At 36.8% G+C, this 17,500-nt stretch overlaps 1 protein-coding gene across 1 annotated transcript in view; it reads left to right on the top strand.

Moving 5' to 3' along the window:
• Positions 1–17,500, top strand: part of LOC136830105 (uncharacterized) — a 375,313-nt gene that overhangs the window by 8,447 nt on the left and 349,366 nt on the right. The window lies entirely within an intron of this gene.

The following is a 17,500-nucleotide window of genomic DNA, read 5'->3' as shown; positions in this document are numbered from 1 at the left end:
GTGTTACATTATGAGGCACGTCGAAATGATGAGGGTAGTACTTTCATGAGAGAGAGAGAGAGAGAGAGAGAGAGAGAGAGAGAGAGAGAGAGGGTATCTGATCCGCATCACGATGGTCAGGTATTATTTATTGCCTTCGGAGACATTTTTGTATATATATAAATCAGTCAATTTTTTTTTTTTTGTGGGGGGGGACGAGGTGTTATAACCGTCGTTCAGCATTTATCTGTCATCTGTTATCTCTCTTGCTTATTTCGCATTTGCTTACGTGTTTGTATTTATGAGTTACTTATTATGTGTTTATGTTTGTTTTTATGTGTATTTCGAGATTAACTTCTTATTATTAATATTATTAAATTTTATTATTATTATTATTATTATAGTTTTGTGATCGTGAAGTATTTGCATTTTTATGTTTTTTAGTGTTGCTTCGATAGGCATTCATGCGTTGTCTTTTTCACCCTTATTATCTTTTTATATTTGTTTTTATGTTTATATCAAGATTAATTTATTATTATTATTATTATTATTATTATTATTATTATTATTATTATTATTATTATTATTATTATTATAGTTTTGTTACCGTGAAGTATTTGCGTTTTTATTTTCTTTAGTGTTGCTTCGATAGGCATTCATGCGTCATCTTTTCCACCCTTTTTATCAAATTCCGAACGTCATATTATTATCTGGTTTATCGCTTGTTTTCCTTTTTCATTCTTCATCGACCAAGGTTTAGAATGGTCAGAATGTCATTGACATTAGACCGTTCCAGCTGCCGTTCACTGAGTAGATTAATTTTAATATTTAACATTTTGTTGTATGTCAGGTCCACAAGAACATTCTGTGGTGAATTATATGTTGATTTTATAAAATCAGTTACGGTGAATTATGTTGTTTTTATAAAATCGACATAATTCACCACTGAATATTATTGTGGACCAGATATACGGCATATCCGGTTCTCGATCCAGAGGAGAAAGACCTACAACTGTGTAACATTTTGTTAAAAAACTTAGAGCACTGCTCCACAGACATCCATTACTTCTAAAAAAGTGGAAATGTGAATGTAAAAAGAATTTAACATCTTTAAGGTACGATTGGAACTTACTACCTTAAAACAATTCTCCTTTTATGTTAGTAATTTGCTTGCATTTTTATCTATTTATTTAATATTTTGTTATTCGTCGTTTCTTTTTTAATAAGTGATCTCTTCTTTTTGTATTTCATATTTCCTTCTGTTACTTATTTCAAGTGAACACCATGATCTTTGGGAGCTTGAATTCCAAGTCAGTGGCCCTTGTGGTAGGCTTGTTCCATATGAATGGGGTTAATAATAATAATAATAATAATAATAATAATAATAATAATAATAATAATAATAATAATAATAATAATAATAATAATTCCGAAATCCCAAATTATTTTAATGAGATATGGTTCACTATCCACGTTAATCAGTAAGCTTTGTAATCAAGCCTTTGGAAATTTTGTACTACTTCTCCTGCTACTTTTAAGGTTACCCTTCCAACTTGAGATCAGAAGGCGTAGTTCTCTCCCTCCTGGTTTACAAATCAGGATAAAATAGGATAGTTGAGTATTGGCCACCATGTCAGTTGGTAGATACGAGTCCAGAGGTACACAAAGGGTTTCTTATTCCCTTTAAAACTTTGGTCAAATTAGGTGGCGCCTTTGGGCAGGGATCCATAATGACATAAGGCCGGTCTGATCAAAACAAACCAACTATATAAACAAAAACCAACCATGTAACCACAGGCCTAGCGCCCTGAATTATGAAATAAAAGATGGAAATAAAATTTGCAGGAATTTCTAACAAACCTAAAGGGTTTAGTGCACAGAGTAGTGTGTCACAAGAAAGCCCAAAAGCCTATAGGATAATAGGCGTTGAATTTTATATGCCTAACCCCCGCCCCCGCCTTCTAAAGTAAAGATGAAAGTAAAAGTTATTGAAATTTCCAGCAAACCTAAGGTGTCTATTGCAGGGAGTGGTATGTCACAATAAGCCCAAGAGCCTATAGAATAATAGGCATTGAATTTTATATGCCTGATACCCCCTGCCCTATAAAATAGATGTGAAAATAAAAGATATTGAAATCTCCAGCAAACCTAAATGGTCTAGCCACTAGTGCGAAGAGAAGTGGTACACAGTGAGCCCCAAAAGCCTATAGGTTAATGGACATTAAAATAAGCTATCTTGTGAACCTTGTGTCGAGGTGTGGGATAAATCACTACCAGGGTTAATGCACAAGGGATCAACAAACTGTCAAGACTGACGGATTTTCTTATACACACCGACTTGACAGCGACAGTAGCTATAGTCGCCGGCGCCTGGATAGGCCTAAGCCAGGGCCTAGGGCACGCTCTCTCAAGGGGAAGGAAAAGGTGACGGTTTCAAGAGGCGTAGCGAGAAAGTAAACAGGTAGAGAAAGAAAGTGAAGGAGAAAGAAAATGACCCTTGGGTGACGCCAGTAGGCCCACTCCCGAATTCCAAACGCTCTCATCTGGAACTTTTTCTGGAGGTCAGAGTTCATGTCACAGGCCTAATTTTTTTGTATAAGTTTGAATGAGCTCCTTTCAGGTCGAGAATATATTTCCCGAGTGGAGTGGATTATGGATGATAACTTTTTTATTTAATGGAAGGTCTTTTTTTCTTTCTTTTCATTTTTTCTGCGATCTTTATATTTTATGGGGTATATAATTTTTTTTTTTTTTTTTATAGCCGCATGTGTACCTTTGTGGGTTCGAGCGTGTGTGTGTGCTTTTATTGTCTGCAATCTCTCGTTCTTTAACATTTTTTACACCATTCTTATTGACTTCTTTTCCCATTTAATAAGCAGAAAGGTAGATAGGTAAATAGGTAGCTAGATAAATGGGTAGATAAATAGATAGACAGATAGATAGAAAGATAGATAGATAGATAGATAGATAGGTAAATAGATAGATAGATAGATAGATAGACTGATGGATAGAATAAGTAGATAATTATATTAACTACAGACCTCAGCACAGTGATATTCACATTCAGTATCATTTAGTCCAAAATACAGTCACTTGAAAGACATAGCTGTAAAACAATGCGTGCAATTCTTAAGTACTACTAATACAAGTTGTACAAATATTAAAGAAAATATTTCTTAAGTAATACTAATACAAGTTGTTGTACAAATATGAAAATAAAACAATATTTCTTAAGTAATACTAATACACGTTGTTGTACAAATATTAGAAAATATTTCTTAAGTAATACTAATGCAGTTTGTTGTACAAATATTAGAAAATATTTCTTAAGTAATACTAATGCAAGTTGTTGTACAAATATCAAAGAAAATATTTCTTGAGTAATACTAATGCAGGTTGTTGTGCAAATATTAAAGAAAATATTTCTTGAGTAATACTAATGCAGGTTGTTGTGCAAATATTAAAGAAAATATTTCTTGAGTAATACTAATGCAGGTTGTTGTGCAAATATTAAAGAAAATATTTCTTAAGTAATACTAATGCAAGCTGTTGTCCAGATATTAAAGAAAATATTTCTTAAGTAATACTTTCTTTAATATTTGGACAACAACTTGCATTAGTATTACTTAAGAAATATGTTCTAATATTTGTACAACAGCTTGCATCGGTATTACTTAAGAAATATTTTCTTTAATATTTGTACAACAACTTGTATTAGTATTACTTAAGAGATATTGTTTTATTTTAATATTTGTACAACTTGTATTAGTATTACTTAAGAAATATTTTGTACAAAATATGCTGTACAAATATTAAAGAAAATATTTCTTAAATAATACTAATGCAAGCTGTTGTCCAAATATTAAAGAAAATATTTCTTAAGTAATACTAATGCAAGTTGTTGTACAAATATTAAAAAAAAAAATTCTAACCATGACAATCGAAGAGAAACAAGTCGTCATCCAATATCTTTTCCTCTTCCAATTCAATTCCCAAACTGACAAGAACCTCCTGGATTTCATATATATTATTAATATTCATTTCCAGACTTCATTTGCATATTACCGCCGAAGGACTTCGTTGGGGATCGTGAAAGCATCCTTAGTGAAAGGTCCCGGAGCGTCCAGTATCTCGGGGGAGGGGGTGGGGGTGAATTCTCGCTCCTACAATTAATTTTCCAAAGGAACCTTATGAGGCCTGGTGTGGAGGCCTGAACTCGGACTTACCAACTGACGTTGAACTTATGAAGAGATGATTACTTGTTGGTACTTCTACTATTGTCGTTGTTTTGTTTTTCACTTCCTCCTGTTGTTGTGCCGTTTTCCGCGATGATTTTCATGATTGTTCATTGTGTTTATTTTAGTTGTTTCTTCTGTTTTTATACCTGCTGCAGTTGTTGTAATTATTGATGTATAGGTTATTGTTTCTTAATACTGTTGTAATACTTATTGTTGTTGTTCTGGTGTAGTGCTGCAGTTTTTTGTTAGTGATGGTTGTACTGTTGTATATATTATAGATATTGTTGTTGTTGCTGTTGTTTGGGGCATCTACTCTTTAGCATAGAATAGAACCGCCTCTCCCACCTGAGGAATTCCTTCTGAGGAATTCCTTCTGAAGAGAATATGAATAACTGAGGATGAAACAAGATTAAGAAATACTCAAGAGGATAATTTGGCATTGTTTAGTTAAATTTTGGTTACATGGAAATGAAGGTATTTATCACATTAGCTGCTCTAATTTTTTCGAATGTTAAAAATTTTCAAAAAAGAAACGCATACGTATATACATAAATATATATGTATATATGTTTATATATACAGTATATATATATATATATATATATATATATATATATATATATATATATATATATATATATATATATATATATATATATATATATGTGTGTGTGTGTGTGTGTGTGTGTGTGTCTGTAACACATCTATTTATATTCGCGGTTGTTTTAACGGAACCAAATTCCAGCAGCACGTAGCGATCCGGTAACTGCACTGAGAGGCATAGACCTTATATGCCGGGGGTGCTGGAATGTTGCTAATATATTCTGGTTGGGTGCAGTCTTGCGCCTAGCCATTGCCCTGGCAAGTATTATGGTTTCTCTGACGTGCATGAATTGCAGCAGACATTTTGATGAAATTAACATTAACCTTCTTATTATTTTTCTATATGGGCGTGTTTTTATTTTCGTTAAATTTTGAATATGAAGAGATTTTGGGTGATAGTTTGAATAATTTTTTTCAAGGACTTGATCTACTTGGATGAATTTGGGGGAAAATCATTTTATAAAGTATAATTTCTTACTTTTTTTCATTAATTCCTTGACAAGCTTTTAATATTAACAGTTTTTTTTTTACATTTTACATTTGTATTTACTTGCATGGTTGATCTTTTTGTTTCTTTCTTGCTCTCTTTATTTACTTCCCCATTTGATCTTTTGGTTTCATCCAGTCACCTGTTTATCTGAGAATCAGATGGCTTATGCTGCCATAAAGTATTCCAGTCTTGTAAGAAGTGAGGCTAGACATCACGTTTATAACCCCTTCTAAATGGCTTTTAGCTTTCTGTAAAAGAAAACTATGGAGATGGCTGTCTGTCTATCAGATCTTAAAACCTACTGAGGCTAGAGGGCTGCAAATTGGTATGTTGATCATCCATCCTCCGATCATCAAACATACCAAATTGCAACCCTCTAGCCTCAGTAATTTTTATTTTATTTAAGGTTAAATTTGGCCATGATTGTAAGTCTGACACTGCTATAGATGCCAAAAACACATGCCACCACCGAGCCGTGGCAGGAAGTTTCATGGGCCGCATTAGACGCTGTTTAGAAAACTCGATTGCGCCGAATTTTTCTCTTGTTGTATTAGGTATAAGTTGACTGACAAAGGGTAGGCTAAACAAAGCGGAGAATTTCACAGTCTCATTTGAAAACTGCACATGAGGGCATGTTCTCTGGACGTGACATTCACAATCTGATTTACCCCCAAACACGTACAGTCGGGTTCAAAAAGTTCATCCGAGACGGAAATGCGCTGCCACGTTGATGAGTCGGATGGGATGGGAAATCTAATGCTCGGTTCTGGCCAAGTTTCGATGGAAACCCAGAAAAAAGAAACTGAAGGGGGAAAGGATGGGGATCACGAGAGAGAGAGAGAGAGAGAGAGAGAGAGAGAGAGAGAGAGAGAGAGAGTAAAGATAAATAATTCCTTTATTCCAATTCAGAGTCATATTGGAGAGAAAGAGAGAGAGAGAGAGAGAGAGAGAGAGAGAGAGAGAGAGAGAAAAAAAGTAAAAAAATAATAATACTTTCTTTATTCCAATTCAGAGTTATATTGGAGAGAGAGAGAGAGTAGAGTAAAAAATAATAATAGTTCCTTTATTCCAATTCAAAGTTATATTGGAGAGAGAGAGAGAGAGAGAGAGAGAGAGAGAGAGAGAGAGAGAGAGAGAGAGAGAACTGTCATCAGGCATTAGGCCTTCGTGCGTGATTGTAGGGCGGGGGTGCGGAAGGAGGCCCTAGGCCACCCCCTTTCCCCGAAATGCCTCTGCATTAAGGAAGCAGCGAGGAGAGAGAGAGAGACGAAGACACGATCAAAGAAGGAAATTAAAGGGCGAACCCCATCCTTTGGGGAGGGAGGAGGGGTATGAGTGAGGGGAGGGGGCAGGAATTTGGGGGAAGGATAAGGGATATAGGAGACGTCACGCAGAAAAAGATAATTCGGAGAGACAGAGAATCTTTTCGACAGTAATATTTAAGTTTTTTTGTGTGGAATGATTGTATAGAAGTATGATGCAAATACAATTGTATAGAGAGAAAAAAAGTATTCAGTTATGGTATGATTAGTTTGTTTTCTATTGCTACGTCATTACTGTTAATGGAATGTCATTGCCTTTCCTGGAATGCCAGAAAGATCAACAAACAAGAAACTTGTATATTAAAAACCATAAATTGTAAGAAATTTTAGTTAAAAATGAAAAATTGTTAATATATCCTTTTTTTAATGTTTACAGATTTACTACTTTTCAAATCAAATCTAATTTATTGCAAACAGATTACTAACTAAACCTTCAGGTCAGCCTTAGTTCTTTTAACTCAGTGGTCAGGTAACGCTATACTTTTAAAAATAATCGTAATTTCTGAATTAGAGCAGTGATATTAAACTGCAGGAAATGTCAATTTAGATTCGTGGGAACATGACGGGACGTTTCGGTTCATCAAAGGGAAGCAGACGCTGTTTGTGGTCAGGATATTAAGAAAAATGTGATTTGGGAGTGCAGTTGGGGTTGGGGGGGGGGTATGACTAGTACCTGTACGGAACTGATCATGTATCAGAGTAACAAAGTCTGAGACTAACGCTGTTGGGGACTGGAAGTAACGGCGGAAATATACGGAACAGATTCGGTATGAAAAGTAGCAAAATTGCAACGAGTTACAGCAATGCATTTTTTTTTGCAGCAAAAGGAGCATTGATAGAGCAATGTAAGGATCAGAATCATAGACGGACTTGTAGTGAAGCAAATCAAGTAACAAAGTAACACTTAAGAGCTTAACATCAACATGTATTTGCTTCGAAAGCTGAGGTTGAGGTTTACGGAGCAAATCCAGTATCAGATTAGCAGAAAGGAACAGTCATATCGCCACTAGTCCTCCGTCAGGGAGAGAGAGAGAGAGAGAGAGAGAGAGAGAGAGAGAGAGAGAGAGAGAGAGAGAACACCATTACTGTATTTGGAACCGAGTAGAGTCATGCTGATAACAGAGAAAAATCGAGAGAGAGAGAGACAAAAGAGAAACATTGCTGTATTTGGAACCGAGTGGAGTCATGCCAATAACGGAGAAAAAGAGAGAGAGAGAGAGAGAGAGAGAGAGAGAGAGAGAGAGAGAATTCCTGTCGCACCTTCTAAAGCCGGGGATAATAAGAGCGAGAGAGGGAAACGGCCTTAAAAACGGGAGAAGTTACTTGTGTGTGTGTGTGTATGTACGTCCAGGTAATCACTAATCAATATAGGTGGGTTTGCGCGTCCCGTTTGGAACCAGGTGGATATTGATCATTATGTTCTGCCTTCGTACACTTTTCGCTGTTCCCTCTGCCGGGCTCAATTTTGATTGTTTTCTTTTGGGTTTTATTTTTGTTCATTTTTGGTTTTCGATCTCTGCTTGTCGTTTAATGCATCTTTGGGATTCAGCAGTTTTTCTGCATCTCTCTCTCTCTCTCTCTCTCTCTCTCTCTCTCTCTCTCTCTTTTATTATTTCTTTCTTTAAATCTGGAAACCCACATGGACAGAGTCAGCTGACTAAATTTTAACCCAAGAGGGCTCCAAATGGAAATCAGCCCGCAGAGAGAGAGAGAGAGAGAGAGAGAGAGAGAGAGAGAGAGAGAGAGAGAGAGAGAGAGAAAGTTGTAGGAAAATGTGATAATTGAATAAATATGAGGGTATAGAAGATAAAACCGATACACCTGAATTCAGGAGGCGTCAGCAGAGAGCAGGAATGAATTTGCTCCTCGCTTAGGCATTTGGAGACCAGAGGACTCCTCAACTGTTTTTTTTTTTTATATATAAGTTTAAGCTCTTCCTTATCAGTTACTTTTGCTTTTATTTCATATTTATATTCTTCATGTTTTCGTACGCACAGTTAGTGTTCTTCGTTGTCTTCACCCAATCAGTAATATTGATGTTCTTTTTAACTCGATTCCGTACCCATCAGAAGCCCGTGTTTACCTCTTTTGTTGCGCCCAGACGCGCATCGTCTCTGTCTTATTGTGTGGTAATCACTCCACAGTATGCATTATTCACAATGTTTCTGTTATTTTGTCCATCGCGATTCTTTCTGAGAATTTTATGAGCGACCAGTTTCTTTCAAACTTAATTTGGTATTTTAATTTTTTAAAAAGAATTTATTATAGTTTTCTGTAGGAGAAAACTATTGTGCCTGCTTTGTCTGTCCGTCCGCACTTTATTCCGTCCGCACTTTTTCTGTCCGCCCTCAGATCTTATAAACTATCTAGGCTAGAGGGCTGCAAATTGGTATATTGGTCATCCACCCTACAATCATCAAACATACCAAATTGCACCCCTCTAGCCTCGGTAGTTTTTATTTTATTTAGTGTTAAAGTTAGCCATAATCGTGCTTCTGGCAACGATATAGGACGGGCCACCACCGAACCGTGGTTAAAATTTCATGGGTCGCGGCTCATACAGCATTATAGCGAGACCACCGAAAGACACATCTATTTTCGGCGGCCTTGAATATACGATGTACAGAAAACTCAATTGCGCCGAAGAAACTCCGGTGCATTTTTTACTTGTTTTTACCTTTGAAATCACTTCGCATTTTTACTTTCGCAAACATTTATGTAACTTGGAAATATTCGTTTCCACTTACCCAGTTACAGAAATCGGCGTGTGTATCAGATAGCAAGCGTCACACGAAAGGCATCTCCCAGATGATGGGCAATGGAGCGTAATCGAGTGGAATTTGTCGAAATTGTGTCTCCCAAAGCATCAAGAAAGGGTTCTAAAGTGAGATAATGTGTTACTTGGATTGTGACGCTGCATGTGTTAGATGCTGGATGTTTTTGTGGGTGGGTGGGTCGGGGTTGGGCCGGATTGGCTTTTGGGCAGGGGGGGAGGTGGAAGGGGGTGAAGATTTCTTACTAAATACGTTTGAATTAAGTTGATAAATTGGGTGGTGTTTGAGAAAGCAAATACTGATTCGTATCATGACTGGTATGATATTGGTATCCTGTCAGGTGAGCTCTCTCTCTCTCTCTCTCTCTCTCTCTCTCTCTCTCTCTCTCTCTCTCTCTCTCTCTCTCTCCTGAAAGCGGGTAGAGGGGAGGTATCTAACATATGCATTTGAATTAAGGGGACAGAATTGAGTGCCCTTCTAGAAAGCAAATACTGATTCGTTTCATGACTGGTATGATATTGGTATCCTGTCAGGTGCTCTCTCTCTCTCTCTCTCTCTCTCTCTCTCTCTCTCCTGAAAGGGGGTAGAGGGGGCTATCTAACATCTACATTTGAATTAAGGGGATAGGATTGAGTGCCTGTTTAGAAAGCAAATACTGATTCGTATCTTGACTGACAGAAGTTTCTCTCTCTCTCTCTCTCTCTCTCTCTCTCTCTCTCTCTCTCTCTCTCTCCTCTCTCATCATTCGTCCCTTTGACCTTCGCGCCCTCCTCTCCTATTCCTTCCATCCCAGACAGGATGGGTGTCCGGGTGACCTTCACGGAAGGCGGGCCGCTAACCATCTTGACCACAAATTTCAGCCCCTGAAAAAGCACCAAATGCTCGTCCTGCCCTCCACTGTCACTGGAGTCTTCTCGATCACTTGTGAAAACAGAGAGTTAAGTAGAAATGAAGTAGAAGACCCAGAAGTCCCATTACCTAAACAGAGTAAAACAGAAATGATATAGAAGACCCAGAGGTCCCATTATCTATATAGAGTAAAGCAGAAATGAAATGGAAGACCCATTACCTAAACGAGTAGTAAAACAGAAATGAAATGGAAGACCCATTATCTAAACAAGTAGTCAAACAGAAATGAAATAGAAGACCCATTATCTAAACAAACAGAAATGAAATAGAAGACCCATTATCTAAACAAGTAGTAAAACAGAAATGAAATGGAGGACCCATTATCTAAACAAGTAGTCAAACAGAAATGAAATAGAAGACCCATTATCTAAACAAACAGAAATGAAATAGAAGACCCATTATCTAAACAAATAAAACAGAAATGAAATGGAAGACCCATTATCTAAACACGTAGTCAAACAGAAATGAAATAGAAGACCCATTATCTAAACAAACAGAAATGAAATAGAAGACCCATTATCTAAACAATAGTAAAACAGAAATGAAATAGAAGACCCATTATCTAAACAAGTAGTAAAACAGAAATGAAATAGAAGACCCATTATCTAAACAAACAGAAATGAAATAGAAGACCCATTATCTAAACAATAGTAAAACAGAAATGAAATAGAAGACCCATTACCTAAACAAACAGTAAACAGAAATGAAATAGAAGACCCATTATCTAAACAAACAGAAGTGAAATAGAAGACCCATTATCTAAATAAGTAGTAAAACAGAAATGAAACAGAAGACCCATTTTCTAAACAACAGAATTGAAATAGAAGACCCATTATCTAAACAAACAGAATTGAAATAGAAGACCCATTATCTAAACAATAGTAAACAGAAATGAAATAGAAAACCCACTACCTAAACAAACAGTAAACAGAAATGATATAGAAGAACCATTACCTAAACAAAGAGTAAAACAGAAATGAAATAGAAGACCCAGATGATCCATTATCTAAACAAAGAGTAAACCAGAAATGAAATAGAAAACCATTTACCTAAATCCCTTCAGGTGTTTTGGAGATCTTTTGTTTACGAAGATGAAATCTGAGGAGGCAAAAATATTAGCTGCCCCTAATTTCGTTGGATGAAGTAAAGATGTTTTTGGTATCCTTCTACGACTGAACAGTGTGATGCCAGATTGTTTGAGGTTGTTGGAATGACACAAATTTTTATTTACTTTTATACGTTATTTTTGGATTATGCCTATATGGTTCTTCTCATCTTTTGTCTGACTGCTAAATAACGGAGTTCTGATTTAATTTTTGTAAGAGTTTTATTGATTATTTTATTTTAGATGATATATGAAAACATATTTTGTATCATTCATCTGAGACTACTTTATGGTTGACTAGGAATGTAAGTCTGGAGTAGACTCTTGATTTAGTGTTTTCATAAATGAAAGTATGACGGTCGTTTTAGATTAAGCCAGCATTGTGTTGGCACAGGGCTGTTGCTAGGAATGTAAGTCTGGAGTAGACTCTTGATTTAATGTTTTCATAAATGAAAGTATGACGGTCGTTTTAGATTAAGCCAGCATTGTGTTGGCACAGGGCTGTTGCTCTTGGGCAGCTCTTAAGAAATATGATAATTTTCAACGATGCATGGCAAAATGTTTAGCGACTTTCTTCTGTAACTGGTTTATGACTTAACGAATTTCTTTGCAGGTTATAGGTCCTGGACAATTATGTTTTCCGTTTTGACCCCTCTGATAATTGGGAATATGTTTGTTTGGACCTTTCTGCGACTGTTCATTGAATTTACGAACTTGTCTGAATGGAACAAGCTTTCGTCTCTTTTCCTGTTTTTTTCTGGAGAGAGAGAGAGAGAGAGAGAGAGAGAGAGAGAGAGAGAGAGAGAGAACCTTGGAGACTGATGAATATTTAAGATAATATTGACTGGTAGAAATATTTACTTACATTCAAGGTTTGATGTTTTTGAAATAATCCATTAACACTGACAACTTCGTGTTTTGGCTAACACATAATCCTGATGGATGGTTTATACTCGTATCTTGAAATTATTGTTGCTTATCTGTAAAAGCGACAAACACATTTTCAAGTTTGTACAGATGTATCCACTTGTTTTCAAACAGAAATATCATACTTGAAAATAATATAAAAGTAACTGAATAATACAAAAAAGAATTGAAGAAGCAATAAATCTATTGCGTATTAGATTATCTTCCCTGGGGGTAGATGTTCATTTAATTTTATTTCTGTTATATCGATTTTTATGCTAATTTTCCTCTCTCTCTCTCTCTCTCTCTCTCTCTCTCTCTCTCTCTCTCTCTCTCTCTCTCTCTCTCTCTCTCTCTCAGGAACATTGTATTTTATCTGATAAATAAATTGTAGTTTTAAATTAATTTTTAACATTTGGATTAAGTGATAATAGTATTTCAAGAAAAACAGCTCGACAAATTACTGGAATTTAAAAATAATCGCAAAATAAAAATCATGTGATGGACACGACTTTTCAGCAAAAAAATCCAGGAAGAAGGTTCACAGATGGCCTCGACCGTTGCTAACTGTTTATTCGTGATGATAAGAATTAGCAGAAATAAATACGTTTTAAATGTTTAGCCTGTGACTTTCTGTTTCAAAAGCCTGGAATTTCATGGTTAAAGGTTGTCAGGCTTTTACTTTTGGCGGTTGTAGAAGAACAGCTTTCTGACTCTTCCCAGCTAGCAGTTTTCTGGCATCAGAATTCATCAAGCTTTCTTTCTAAACTCGATGATTTCCTGTTCTGAACTGTTTTTAATTTTTTTTTAAATTGTCGAGGGCTTTCTGGACTGACATGAGGCACAGTTGTAATATCCGAAGTCAACATTGTTCTATCTCCTGTTACCATAAATTTGTCTTCAGTCAATAATTCTCTCCCTCTCGAAAGTCAGTTGAATATCGAGTTAAGAATATTCTGCTGCCAGTAGCCCCCGCAGGGAGTCAGTACCGCCAGTGCACCTCACGCTGTACACTGTAGGCATTACTTGAGGTTCTTTGCAGAGTCCCTTCGGCCTCTAGCTGCAACCCATTTCATTCGTTTTACTGTACATCCATTCATATTCTCCTTCTTCCATCATGCTATCCACCTCTCCTAACAATTGTTTCATAGTGCAACTGCTTTGAGGTTTTCCCCTGTTACACCTTTCAAACCTTTCTACTCTCACATTTCCCTTTCAGCGCTGAATGACCTCATAGGTTCCAGAGCTTGGCCTTTGGCCAAAATTCTGTATTATATTCTGTCCTGCTGCCGGTAGCCAAAAGCCTCGTGTGTCCAGAAGTCAGTAGCTCTACCTTTCCTCTTGGCTCAACTAATTTCTATTTAAAGACGTGACAGCTTTCCGGAGGGCGAGAATCTGGAAGTCCAAACGTCCACTTCTCGAAAACAAGAAGACCTTGGACGGATCGGTCAGTGGCAGTTTTCAAACTTGTCATTCCAGAATTCGTTCCAGCTTCCAGCTTCCAGCTTTTCTCCTCTGTTAGATGCACGGAAAAGGAGGAGGAGGAAAAGGAAGAGAAAGAGGAGGGGTAGTGGTTTCCAGTCTGGTCATTCCAGAATTCGAGCTTCGAGATTCTCTCCTCTGCTAGATGCACGGAAAAGGAGGAGGAGAAGAAGGAGGAGGAGGAGGAGGAGGAGAAGGAGAAGGAGAAGGAGGAGAAGGAAGAGAAGGAGAAGTAGAAGGAGGAGGAGGAAGAGAAGGAGAAGTAAGAGGAGGAGGAGGGAGAGGAGTAGAAGAAAGAGGAGGAAGAGGAAATAAGGACTTAAGCCCAATAGGAATTGCAAAGTGATAGGTGTTGCCTTCGTGAATTACCACCATTGAGGCAGGCGGCTTCCCGCTTCCCAAGCCTCTCCCTTCCTTTAAAAATAATAAAAGCGTGGGACGTCAGCCGTGGATCCCTGGAAGGAGCTCTAGGGTCCGGGACCATGGTCCCACCCTTGGGTCTATGGGCTTAGCGCGGTACGCTACCTTGAAATGCCACAGAGAGAGAGAGAGAGAGAGAGAGAGAGAGAGCAAAGTCTCGAGTCGAGCCTATGTCCGTCGATGATGTCATTCTGTAGACGCCGTAACGGGCGTCTCCTAGCGGCTGCTGCTGCTGGATTTCTCTGGTAAAGGAGAGAGAGAGAGAGAGAGAGAGAGAGAGAGAGAGAGAGAGAGAGAGAGAGAAGTAACTCAAGCCGTTGTGTTTGGGAGCCGGGTAATAATGGCTGGGATATACGTTGTTATCGCACTGTAATGTTAAACATCTTCCTTCTCTTTACATCAGTTGCCTGTCTTTTTTTTTTTGTGAACACTCGAGTTCTGGCCACTGTTTTTTTTTTATGGCAATGTAATGCCGGTGTTTTTCCAAGTTTGGCGGGGTAATGGCAGCATTTTCTGGGAGGTTTAACTGCCTGGAAAATAATTTGTCTCGCAAGAAGTGGTCGAGATGATTGATCGATGTTCTTGTATCATTTATAAGTGAGGAAGGTTATTTGAATATATATGTTTATGTATGCATATGTATGTATGTATATATATATATATATATATATATATATATATATATATATATATATATATATATATATATATATATATATATATATAGAAAACCATTAGAATCTTTGCTTCATTTGCAAATGAAAGAATTATACTTTTTCTTACGTGGAAAATAGCTATATGAATTTATTTTTTTTATTCGTCTGAAAACCATTATGATCCTCCATTTATATGTTAATCCAGAGTTTACGCAGTCGTATATCCCCACGAATTTGTACTCCCCAGAATGTAGCATCCATGTGAAAATAAAAAAAAAAAAACACGCCTCAACACTCATCACGGGTTAGTAAAACTGACTCCAGGATGTTAAACAATTAGAATGCCTCCACCCCTCCTCTCTCTCTCTCTCTTACTGCATGTCAGTATTCCTAATTCGGCCCGACCTTTTCTTTTATGAATTTCTTGCCCTTGAAGATGATTTCGAAGTCTTCTTAACTCCTCGTGGGGAAGTTGAAGTTGCATGAAGGTGAAGTTTGATGGTTTCGTTCTTATCAGCTGGTTAGGAGATTCTGCTGAAGTTGTGTGAAGTTTCGAAGTTCAGGTCTGTCTGGGGAGTCGTGTATCTTTTATTGCAGTTCTGAAGTTCAAAGCTTGTATTTTTACATATAACAGGACATGTTAAATTTAATAAAGTCAGTTTGTTACTCCTAATTATTTACAAAGGCAGAATTTGAGGAATTCTACCACTGTGAGGTTCCGTATTTTGATTTATTTAAACTTTTTATAGTAGGGAGGTCCAAGAACGAATTTACAGATATACAAAGGTTATAATAGTATATCTGATTGGAGGAGCTCTTAGATCCATCTTATTATTGTGAATACTCTGACTTTTCATTCTTAAGGGATTTCCAAGTTTGGCTGTACAGGTATTCCCTACCACCAGAAGAACCTGAAGCTGAATTATTTAAAGAGCCGGTTTTATCCTGGTGAAATATCAAATATAATAGAGAAAGGGAGAGCTGGGTCTTTTCAGTTCTTTAGAGCGACTCTGTAGAGTGTTTATATGACTCTTTATTCTCTTCAGTTGCATTTTCTTCCGTTTCTTTTTTATTCCTTCTTTGGTTTTGTCGTCATCTTAGACTTGCTCACTGCGGGAAAGAGAAGAGGTGCCGAGTTGTGATGAGTATACTGTATAATATGCTTCAAAATTCTTGACACTAGTCATTTATTTTGTTTCTTTATTTCTTTATTTATTGGTTTATTGACTGATTAAATTATTTTTTTTTTATTTCTTTCTTTCTTTATTTATTTATCGTATTCGCTACGAAATTAAGATCTACATTTTATAGTTCTTTACAGCGTCGCGTGAACATACCTGATAACGCATTATTGATAGACTTCAAAGAATTATTTTTAGTGAGTAGATTTGTCTCAGATTTATTAATTACCAAATTTTTCTTGATGTTTATGATAATAAGAAGGCAAATTAAATTAGTAGCATTGCTGGATCAGGTAACGAAACTACAAAAGTCAATTTCCCAACCATTCCGCATGAGTGCAGTTGTAAACGGGAAGATTACATAAGTCCATTTTTAAGAATAATGGTTGTCATAACTCACGAGGGACCACAACATACTTATCCTTGAGAATATCCTGTACGTGAGTCTATCTATAAATCAACTGTGTTTGAGTCTGTAATTCTGAGAGATATGCACCTAGAAAATTACCTGGTAAAGAGATACGCAATTAGAAAATTACCTGGTAGGACGATCCTAACTTATTACATGAAAGCCTCATCATTAGCCTTTTTAATTGGTCTAATTTATTTTGATGGCTGCGTTCAGTGAAGTGTTTCGTTCTTTGTAGCCAGAAATGTAACTGGAAGCTTAGGAAAGATAGTCCTGTCAAGGAAATTTTCCAAAACTGTTCTTGAAGGCAACCGTATTGCAAGGAAGCAAGCAAGCATGCAAAGGTCTCGATGGAATTATCGGTCTTTATGGAGTCTCCATAGACTCTATTGAGTGTCTGTAAAGCCAGCATTATTCGAGCAAGATACAGAGCTGAGTTTGAAGCTATGAAATTAGGCTTAACCAAATTCTTAAGTGGTGATAAAGTTCTAAACAGTGATGTCACTTTCCAGGTGATCAACTTATGGTGGATAACGATGAAGACTTGATGATTTGTTTGCCTTGTAAATAATCTCATTATTATTATTATTATTATTATTATTATTATTATTATTATTATTATTATTATTATTATTATTTCTACTTTGGACTTGTTCTTTTAAGTGGTGCTTTCAGCTTCAAGATCAGCTAGATTCAGATACCTTCGAAAGATTCTTTCTCTCTCTCTCTCTCTCTCTCTCTCTCTCTCTCTCTCTCTCTCTCTCTCTCCTGATCTATTCCTGCACCTACACCTCGTCCTCATACACTCCATTAGAGATAGAGTTTCGAGAACAAGAGCATCATTCGGTCCGATTTCTCACGAAGAGAGAGCCTCTTCTGAGAGGGAGAAGGAGAGAGAGAGATATTTAGAGCATCGTCAAAACCCCCCACCACCAGATGACTCTGCTAGCCGCCACTTCCGGCAACAGAACAAAGAGTCCGTCTTTTTCACTTTGCGACCGAGTTTCTGTTTATTTCTTCTTCTTC

Source organism: Macrobrachium rosenbergii, chromosome 46, assembly GCF_040412425.1.
Source record: "Macrobrachium rosenbergii isolate ZJJX-2024 chromosome 46, ASM4041242v1, whole genome shotgun sequence".
In the NCBI taxonomy this organism is placed as follows: Eukaryota; Metazoa; Arthropoda; class Malacostraca; order Decapoda; family Palaemonidae; genus Macrobrachium; species Macrobrachium rosenbergii.
The sequence above is the reverse complement of the archived record's forward strand: the minus strand, read 5'-3'. Positions and strand labels throughout refer to the sequence as shown.